This window comes from Saccostrea cucullata, unplaced genomic scaffold, assembly GCF_032062105.1.
Source record: "Saccostrea cucullata isolate Sc308-1 unplaced genomic scaffold, CSIRO_AGI_Scuc_v1 ctg7896, whole genome shotgun sequence".
NCBI classification, from domain to species: domain Eukaryota; kingdom Metazoa; phylum Mollusca; class Bivalvia; order Ostreida; family Ostreidae; genus Saccostrea; species Saccostrea cuccullata.
In genome coordinates, this window is record NW_026930796.1 from 30,659 (window position 1) to 42,144 (window position 11,486).

Here is an 11,486-nt window from a genome sequence, read left to right on the forward strand (position 1 = left end):
CTGGGGGTAAGGGGGGCCCAAAATGGCCATAAAATTTTTCATGGAATAATAGGAAAAAATTTTTAAAAATCTTTTCTAAGAAAGGGGCCAGGAAAGATGAAACCAAGGGAATCATCCAATTAGACAAGTTTTTCAATCATGACCCCCCGGGGGAGGGGGGGGAAAATCCGATCAAAGTTTTAATTGGAAAAAATAGGAAAAACTTTAAAAATCTTCTTTCAAAACCCCACTGGGCCAGAAAAAATGAAACTCTGTAAATCATCCCAGGTAGTGAAATTTTTAAGTTTTTCAAGTATGACCCCCGGGGGTGGGCCCAAAATGGCCGATAAAAGTTTTACATGGGAATTATGGAAAAATCTTTAAAAATCTTTTCTCAAGAACCACTAGGCCAGGAAAAATGCCCGGTGGAATCATCCTCAGGAATGTTTCCCAATTTGTTAAGTCAGGGCCCCCGGGGGTAGGGGCGGGGGCCAAAATATCAAATTTTGATAAATAATAGGAAAAATTTTAAAAATCTTTTCTAAGAAATGGGCCGGGAAAAATGAAACTCATGTAATACCTCATATGAATTTTAATTTTTAAAAGTCAGACCCCCACCCAAAAATGGAATCAAAGTTTTACATGGAAATTTGAAAAATTTCTTTCAAAACCACTGGGCCGGGAAAAATAAATATTGGATATCCTCAGGTTTGATTTAAGTTTCTTAAGTTGACCCCGGGGGGGGGCCAAAAGGGCCGACAAATTTTAATAGGAATATTAGGAAAAAATTTTAAAAACTTTTCTGGCCTTGAAACGGAAAAATGAAACTCATGTAAATTATCCTCAGGTAGTGTAATTCAATTTTGTTCAAGTCATGACTCCCGGGTGTGGGCGGGGCCAAAAGGGCCGACAAAGTTTTACATAGGAATATATAGGAAAAATCTTTAAAAATCTTCTTTAAAAACCCATTAAAAGGAAAGATGAACTCATGTGAAATTACCCTCAGGTATTAGTTCAAGTTTTTATCATACCCCGGGGAAGGGTATGGCCAAAATGGCCCCGTTTTAAATGTTTGGGAAACCTTTTTAAATTTTCTTTTCAATACTTAAAGCCAGAATGTAAATTTGTATGGAAAACCCTCAAAATTAAATTCTATTGGGTTCAAATTTGTCCCCGGGGGGAAAACAACCCCCCCCCCAACTTAAATTTAATTTCATTCGACTTTTTTCCACTGATGTGCTCATACGTTGGGGCCCCTCCTTTTTTTTGATTTGACACTTATTTGGGTGTCTCTGAGCAAAACATGAACTTTGCCATTATAAACATGGGGGGGGGGGGTATAGCTAATAAAGCTAGTGTTCACAGTACCTCTAGTTTTCCTTTTGATTCGACACATATTTCGGGCTTCACAGAGAAAAACATGGACTTTGCCATTATAATCATATTGAAGACGGGGTATCATAGATAGTGAGCTAAGTGCTCACAGTACCTCTAGTTTAAAATACATGTACATTGATTTATTAGCAAATGTTCATTCATGCATACGTGTTAAGTGTGTCAAAATTTTTGAAAGTGCCTATATACCAATATACCGGTACACTATATGATAATAAACATATTTCATTCAGTAATGTGTTCTGTTATCTTTTTATTTTTTTGATTTTTATTGCATCGTTCAACTTGCAATTAAGCTCTTTTAACCCGATTTAAAATTTTGTCTTTAATATGATTTTTGAATCATGAGGACTAATAAAAAAAAAAAGTCTTTCTATCAGTTCATGTCATTCAAAAACAAACAAACAAACAAAACAAAACTCACCCCTTTCTAGAATGAATTACTGGATATAGGGAAGTAAAGATTAAATTTAATGCCAAAAGTTATATATACATGTATACCTGAAGTTTAAAAGGCAAGATTATCAGGGATGAACACTTATTTCCTAAATAATCCCATATCAAAATAAATAGGTATTAAGTATATTAATTTTGTTAAATAAATCCCAAATAGGAAAAAATTTTGAATAAATATAAGTATTTTTCTTTAAATTTGAATTGCATAATGAATAGCTTTGAATACCCCAAAATGCCCCGGGAAGAAAAGTAAGATGAAATAATTATTAAATGAAACAATTTGAATAAATCAAAAGCAAATTTTCTTTGAATCTGAATCTGTATATGAATAATTTGAATATCCCTTATCAAAAAAAATGGGTTAATAAATAAAGATGAAATAAAATGAAATAATTTGAATAAATCTAAGCAAATTTTTTTGAATTAATCGTATATGAATAACTTTGAATATCCCTTATCAAAATAAATGGGTTAATAATTAAGATGAAATAAAATGAAATACTTTGAATAAATCTAAAGCAAATTTTCTTTGAATTTTAATCTGTATATGAATAACTTTGAATATCCCTTATCAAAATAAATGGTAATAAATAAAGATGAAATAAAAGAAATAATTGAAAAACTAAAGAAATTTTCTTTAACTAAATTGTATACTAAAATTTTGAATATCCCTTACCCAAAAAAATGGTTAATAAAAAACTATACCGATAACGTTTGGGGGTTTAAAAACTTGACATTTATATATTAAACCTGTTGTATCCCCGGACCGATTTAAAGCCACCTTGACTTGAATGAAAGAATCCATTTAATTTAACAAATTAATGGGGCTTTTGTGCCTTTATGTAATCTAACATAGAGGATACCCAAGTAACAATTTCATTATTGTCATTTAATCCCTGGCCAGGAGGAATTTAATAAGTAACGGTCTTCATTTTTTCCCCCCCGAATGCAGCAAGGAAACAATTAATCATTTTTGTGTTTCAGACTCCGTATATTAAAAGTCAAACAAGGGGGAATTTAAATTTTTATTAGCAGTCTTTTTATTTAATATGCTCCCTGTTTACTCTAGCGAGAGCTTACTATACATTGGTCAACAAATATTAAATGACGACAAACATTTCTATATGAGTAATTGTTTACCAGGGTTTTTAAATGACCCCCCAAACTTTAAATATGCACTTAGTACAAGCGCGTGTGCATTCCATTAGGGACATCGTAATATGTTTTATTTGGAATGGTATTACTTCCACCTGGGAAAATATACATTTTGTTAGTATAAAGGTAAGTCAATTACGTTGTTTCATCACTGAACACATTGTGTAAGTCAAAAAATATGCTTTTTAAAATCTTTTGGTTAAAGAACAATCAATATTATCAATGAATTAATAATTGCATAGGCACAATGTATACAAACATTGTACGTAAGTCCATTGAAGAGTAGCAATTTGATTTTCTTTAATCATGCACACATGCATGCTAGAAATCAAAAATTTAAAGATTCCTTTGAAATTAAAAAAAAAATATGGATGTTTTAATACAAATAAAAATGAAAAAAAAAAATTGTTAATTTTTTTTTAAAAATCTATATCTTTTTTTTCTAATATCAAAATTTTGAAATGTAAAATATTAATGACCTTTCTGTTCGTTTAGTCTCAGTTGACAGATCCCTTTATTTATATACTGTTACTTCCAGGGGGGGAACGTTTTCGTCAAAAAGAGGTTATAAACTCCACTTGAAATCCGTAATCTTGTACCAATCTGATGGTTTATAGGAAGGATATTGACAAACTACAAATTACCGTGATCTTTTTTTAGCTTTATGATCCGTCTCCGCCTTAATCATCGTTTTCAAGTGTTTTTTTAAGTATAGTAATGGGTCAGGTTAGCAACATCATTGGGTTACCCGTCAAAAAGATAAAGACCCTTCACATACCTTTTTTTCCGATGGGAAGCAGTTTTTGACTTGAACAGACAACTCTGAACATGAGAGCAACGATAGACCTTTCAGATCTACATTTCAACTTTGACGAAGAAGAATCCAGCCAGTTGCCGCCAAAATTATCCGCCATATTTCAACTTTTAAACAAGTTAACAGTGTGATCTCGGCAATATGTCCAACTTCTAATAACGTCGCTTGGGTGGCTTGTAACAGGATGCCGTGGTTGCACAAATCAGAAAATGGGGGGGAAATAAAACGAATATCAACGTCATTTTATGTTGACGACATGAAATTAACGGAAACGGACATTTACTAGTAGCACCAGATATGGGTAATGATGTTAAATTTCTTAAAGTGCAGTCAACAAAAAATTATTTTTTCCAAACTTCACCCATTTGTGACGAGAGGTTTGTTTATCTCAAAGGAAAACGATTTGTATGTGAGTTTACATAAAGAAAATATGGCAAAAGTCATAAAAATGAATTCATCTGGCGAGATTCTACGAGAGTTGTATAAAGACCGGCCAACGTACCCTTTTTAAACCCCCCCCAAAAAGGTCAATAGTCATTACGTCATAGTTTTACTGGGGACAAAATTTTTCTCTTTAATTTAGGCAATACCTTCAAGTACAATAAAATTAAAAAAAGTTTTACTGTAATTTTTACCCCCCCCAAATTGTGTGTATAAATATGATAAAATTTTATTTTATTTATAACAATCTTGCAAGTTGGATAGCTGGTCGTTTTGGGGGTTTCCCAAAATTACCTGTCCGTGTGCTTTACCTTATAGGATGGAAATTTTGGGGGTTAAAAACCTGTTATTAATATTTTCCAAAAATCCAACTTTTCAGGGCCCAAAAAAATTTTTCAAATATTTTTACCTATTTTTTTGAAGAAATTGGATGTTATCGGGAAACTTACGCCAATTTTTTTTTTCATTCCGGACTATGATTCCTTCTTTTGTGATTTAATTTGCTTGATGAGAAATTTTAAAACACTTAAATCTTTAAAGAAGGGAGATAATTTTCATATCTAATTTTTGTACCACAAATCGATCTGTGAATGTTTTGACTAATTTTTGGTGCTGACCATTATGACGTCCAAATCATTAATTTTTTTCCCCTTTTTTTACGGTTCTTGAGAATTTTTAGAAAAAAAATATTTTCATGGAATTAATTGTCATATGAAAAGTGCCCCATCCTATATTAAATTTTACAAATTATTTTCGAAAATTGAGGAATATATATATTTCACGGGATTGAAAATTTTAAAGGGGGGAAAAATTCTTCAAAAGGGGGAGGAGTTGTTTCTCTTTTCCTCATGTATTAAATAACTAAGCATTAAGTACTTAAAATTTTTTAAAATGGGGTCTTAAAAAAAGTACTTAAATTATTATAAGTTTTTTTAAAAAGTTAAAAAATAAACTCCGAATGAAAATTATTTTGTATAAAGGGGAGGCTTTATTTAGTTTTGAAACCGTTTTCTTTATAATTACCTTAGTTTTCCTGATCATTTTTAAATAAAAACACAACAAAAATATATTCTTTTTTATTTTTTTTTTAAAGGGGTTTTTAAATTTAAAAGACCCTATTTTCTTTGTTATGAAAAAAACTGATATTCATACTGAATTCTTTATTTTCATTGGGAAATGACAATTAAAAAAAAAATTTTCATTTGTTTACATACAACTTAATTATGCCCCAAAAACCCATTTACAAACTAAAGTTATTAACACATAAAAGGGTTCTTTTTCAAATTGTTAAATCTGTAGGCACCTTTCAACAAAAATCTACCTTAAAAATTAACAAAATTTTAAGTTTTAACGTAAAAAAAAAGGCAAAAAGAATAACGAAATTGGGGTAATTAAATTTAAATTTATTTTTTTATACAATCTAAAAAATTATTGCTTCAGGCTTTAAATTGATGTTTTTCTTTTCCCCTTCTTGTTGGAAGAAGGTCCCAAAACAGTCAAATTTCAAAGCAATTTGGCAAAGATCTCCAATCTGAATAAATACGAATAAATTTTAGGGAAAATTACAATTTTTAGTAAATATGCTCTTTTGAAGAAAAAGTTTTAAACATCAAATGTAAGGAATATTTCTTATTTTTGAATTTACAATCTAATTTTTGAAAGTTTGTGCTATTTTTTTTTTTGCCTGGCAATTATTCCCCTCCCCTTTGGTTTTTTTTTAATAAATTTTTTGTGAATCATATCAATAAAAATAACAATTTTGCATTTTCAGTAACATTACGGGGACAAAAAAATAAAACAGGGGTTAAAAGGAATAATTTGTTTTAACTATATTATTATGCCTGGAAATTTAAATTGTGAAAACTGGGAAAAAGCTAAAAACTATTTGGTTTAAAAACAAAAACAATAGATGGTCAGAAATTTCTAATTAAATGCCCCTTCATTTTTGTAAAACCCCATTTGGACTAGGAGGGGGTGGCCCCAAATATTTCCTTTAGCATATCTCCACAATGAAAAAAAACTCTGAATACATGTTGAACAAAAAAAAAAAAAATCTTTAAATGACAACTTTAATTTTAGTCTGAACACATAACTTTGGTTTTAAATAAAAAACTAATTGGAAATAATTTTTTATAAAGTAAAATATTTTTTAAAGTTACATACAATAACCCTTTTTCCTTAAATATAAAATACCAAATTTTCGAGCCCAGATGTCATTCGCTTTTCAATACTTCTTTGATTAGCAACGTGTTTTTATACCCCCGCTTGAAAAGCAGGGTTTTTAGTAATTTATGTCCGTCCTCCTCTGTTCCCTTTTACCCATTTTATCCACAACAGTTTCCTTCATACCCCTACTAAAAATTTATAAACTTTACAAATTATTATTAATAAAGCCTTTTGGGACCCTTCTTTTTTCTTTTTGATCTGACACATTTTTGGGTTTAAACAAAAACATGGACACTCCCATTATATTAATGGGGGGGGGTATTTATTTAGTACTCATTGCTCACAGTACCTTATTATTTTTTTATAACATTACGTTAATGAAAAAACAATGGAATTTCTTTATATAGATTATATTTCTCAAAAAAAATTTTTTACCAATTACACCAGGCAAGATACATGTATTAAAAAGTTTAATTTATCTCCTGCCTATAATTGTATTTCCAACATGGGGGTAGACTTTTTAAAAAACATTTTAATTTCCTGTCATTCTTTTTTATTAAACTAAAAAATATTTGGGGTTTAAAAAAAAAAAAATCCAAAATTTATCATAATTGGAAGTCGTACAAAACACTTGCATAACTGATTTATTTTAAGGAAGAACATCTGGTATTTTTTTAAATTAAGAAAACTGTATTGGAAAAAAGTACATTGTAAAGTAAAATGCTATGTGCGTTACGTATAACCTTAACTATAATAATCTTCAGCTGATCTTTTTCATATATCAAATATGGATACCAATTACAAATTATTTTCGGCCAAAAAAAGTCAATTCCTTGTCAATACTTCCTTAATTAGGACGTCGTTTTTATTGCATTGCGAGATAATTGAATTATCAAACAATGGAACAACTTGTAAAGAGACATGTACATTTTTTTCTCAACATGTATTTTTTCTTATCAATTACACTAGGACAAAATGCATTTTTAAACAGTTGCTCACAGAAACGACCACCTTAGAAATAATCCATGGTTTTTCATCCTGTTTTTTTTAAAGGGTTAAATTTGTCTTCTGTCAGTCAAGGCATGTAAATTAATAAAGAATCCACAAAGCACCACAATTAATAGATTAGAAAAATATCATCTCAGAATTTGTACGTTTGTATGTCAGTTTTGAATATTTTTAATATTTCAAACAACGAAAATTAATTCGATAACCATATCTATGTTGGATTCCTAAACTTCATAAAAATCCTTAGAAACAAAGATTCGTAGTAAGTTTTAGTAGATATTTAACCAAGCCCTTTTCTTTACTCCTCACTAAGAAAAAAAGTTTTCACTAAGATATTAACGTTTGTATGATACTTCAAAAGTTCTGTGCAACAATATATTCGATAAGTGGTGTACATCAGAGTGGATATTTAAAAATTACTTTTGAAAAATTTGGTTTTTGTACAGACTTTAATTATGAAATAAATCTTTGGGTTTTTCTTTAAAAATGTATGTAGTGTTTTAGGGTTTTTGGGACCAGGCCCCAAGACCATAAAACTAGAATAGAAAACGTCAAAAAAAAAAAGGGGTTAATTTGGGAAAAATTTTGAATTTGTTGGGTTTTTTTTAAAATTTAATTTTTAATTAATATTACAAATTTTTTTTTAAAAGGAAAATTTGGGGGAAATTTTGAAAAAAAAAAAAAATTTTTTTTTTAAGGGCTGTTCTCAGTTTATGGTCTTGGGGCCAGGTTTTCCAAGAGTCTATTGGAATTCCCATATAAATTTCCCCGTTATTAGCAGGCCTATTTTTGTTTTCATATGAAGAAGAATTTGTCCAAAATCTTTTAGGTGAAAAGAAGGAAAAAACTTGCTGTGATCTTCAACTGACATTTAAAATCAACAGCGTTTTGTCAATAAAGGGGGGGGGTGGTTTTCGTGGGCCAATTTTAAAATTTATTTTGTTTTTTAGAAGAAGAGCTCCATATAAAAATATACAAAAATGACCAAATTTTAAAACTTAAGTGTATGAAATTTTTCTTTGATAGTTGACAACAAAAGATATCATATCTAAAAAAAATAAGTTATATCTGGTGGTTAATTTGTTGACCCCCAGCCTCCTTAACAATTTTTTTCCCCATTCTTATGGCGATATGATATATCCTGGAGAGCTTGAGATAAAAGATACACACAGAATCAGACACATCTGCTTCATATTGGAATATTTTAATTGAAGAGGTATAATGGCAATCTATAAAATCCTAACAACCAAGCTCTATGATAAACATGATGACTTGAACTTTTCAATCGTCAACTTTCCTTACTTACTTTATCACCTACATACGGGGTTTATATCGCTTAGTTGATTCATTACACAAGAGCATGATCTAGAAGTCGTATGTACAATTTCTAAAACGAGGTAAATTATTGAGAATCAATTTGATGAAACAAGAGTATCGGTATTCTCGTTAAAAGTCATCAGTTCGTAAGTTCTATGGTCAATACAATGACCTTGTAAGGAAATACAATTTATCATTGAGTCAAATGATGACTTACGTTTTTATAATAATTGTAAGGCCATTATTTAGACACTGAATTGGAGACGGATTTTCGATCACGACAAGGAGCACATGGCGGATGTGACCAGACGACAGAGGATGCTCACTCCCCAACAGCACCTGATCCCACCTCGGATGTTTAAGAAGTCCGTATTTGCTCAGCTCTTATTTTATATTCATTTTCTCATGAACTACATTACGTATGTACCACGAATAAGCATGAATATCGCCATTGTTACGTCACAATACCGCTCTTGACGTTAAAAAATATAGTGCACACTGTTTTGCTTTAAAATTGACAGTCGAATAACGTAAATATATGGCAAGTCATCAGAAAAATAATGTAAATATAAGAAATGAATTTAATTTTTGAAGATTCATGAGGTATATGATCTACAATGCTTCACGCCGGCATATTTATTAAGGGGACGGCGACGTATGAAAATAAGTCTTTGTACAAACAAATAGCAATTTTGTTAACTTTTAGAAGCTTAAAATCTAAGAACACAATTTTGATAGAAAAAATCTGTAAAAGTTCTTTCGTTGAATAAGCGTTCAAAACCCTTTCTTTGTGTATCATTTTGTATCTTTGTATTACTACTTTACCATATGTGAAAATACATATATAAGAAAAATTTAAATATATGAAACACATAAAATAAAATAGATAGTATGTAAGAAAAAAAGAGAAAATTCGGAGAATTCAATATCTATTTACTAGTAGTTAAATGATTTATGCCGATTTGGTAGCATCTTCCTATATAGGCATTTCACTGATAATTATATCTTTTTATGCAAAAATATTAAGAAATTATCTAATTTATGAAATAGAATTAGACATTACATGATTTTGTACAGTTACTCAGTATTCTTAATGTCTAGGAAAAAGATAATGATCTTGATGCAACCCTACTGCTAAATTTAAACGATCAAATTCAGACTGATTCACATCATCACTTAACGAAATACGAGCATATGGAGATAATGAACAGTATTCGAGATCAAAAGTCTATAAAACAATACAATTATTGTACATGTAACAAGCAAACACGGACCTCCGAAACACCAGAGTTGGGATCAGGTGCAAATTTCATTAATTCTTAATTATAAAAACCCATTCTTAAGTCATTACGTTGCTCTGCATGAAAAAGGGTCATTTACTTCCCTTTAAGTTATAAAAATTTGAATAGACACGAACTTTTACAATGAAGCGCATTGAAGTGGTAAAATTTTCCGTTCGAATGGAACAATTTGAGCTATCTTTAGAACGTTTATTGTCACCTTATGACACGCCCATTTCTTTAGAAAGTCAATTTGTTTATTCTAATACCTGTAGAACAAGTTTTCCATAAATATAATAGCCAATCAAATTGACAGCCTAAATAAACACCAAGTAAACAAGTGTTCGACCGAAACGTGTGTTGCCGTAACTTCAATAGATATGATAAGTTCAAAACTATGTACATATTCGTTGCAATTTGAGTTTTACAAAAGGGTGAGTCTCTAATCCTCTCTTCTTATTTTTAAAGCTCCATTTCAGTGTAACTCATGTTGCTTGTCGCAAAGAATGTGGTGTCCTAAAACATTACGACGAATATTTCTTTCTCGTTTCTAAATATATGGGCGTGTCATTATGTTGTAATTGACGTTCAAAACATGACTCAGAACGTTTCATCAAAACATAAAATTTTACCACTTCCATGCGCTTCATTGTATAAAACCTTCCGTAATCTCCACATTTCGCCGAAGAAGTTGCCTGCAGATCTTCTTCTCTAACAATAAAAATCTGGAATTTGATTTTTTTTTTTTTTTTTGTATCACGCATTCATAGACACATGCTAAATTTCCTTTTTACACCATACTGCCAGGTGAGTGGAATTATATCAATGTTTAGACCATATTTCATTTTATTTTAAAATTCAAAGCAAACAAAAATTAACAAGCTTTGTCAATATACCGGTAAATCCTTCATGTACACAGTTTAATGATGTACATTTTCTTTTCGACTTCCTGTTGTGTCTACAAATATTTAGTATTTAAATTATTTAAACTTTATTTTATAATCGATTCTATGTATAAACCAGAAGTCTCTGTCGAGACTGTAACTCTACTGGTTTGTACTTATAATAAAGAAAGAGAAAAGATGCAGTTGGGACTTAAAACTTTACAAAAGCAATAAGTAGAATGATGATCCTTGATTAAGTCTCATCTTGTGGCAAGATTCCAATAAGACTACAACTGTAGTAATAGCTTTTAATAAAACTTTACAGAACTTTCAATTTTAGTTACCAAGGCAACATCAATCACCAAAATCAAAAACACAAAACTGATAATAAGGAACCTCAGTGTAGTCTACTTGCATGCCTATATATATTTGGAGTAGTTTTTTGAAAGTATTTCACAGAAACTTTTGTAACCAAAGCAACACCATTTATCGAAATCAAAAACCGATAAGCAAAATTATGTATCTTGGTGTAGTCTACTTGTGTGTAAAGTTATATTTAATTCAGACAAAAACTGTAGGAGGAGTGACATT

The 11,486-nt window shown here is 30.2% G+C and overlaps 1 pseudogene; it reads left to right on the forward strand.

Moving 5' to 3' along the window:
• Positions 1-3,813: 3,813 nt before the first annotated feature.
• On the forward strand, positions 3,814-4,310 carry LOC134230120 (uncharacterized; annotated as a pseudogene).
• Positions 4,311-11,486: the final 7,176 nt, after the last annotated feature.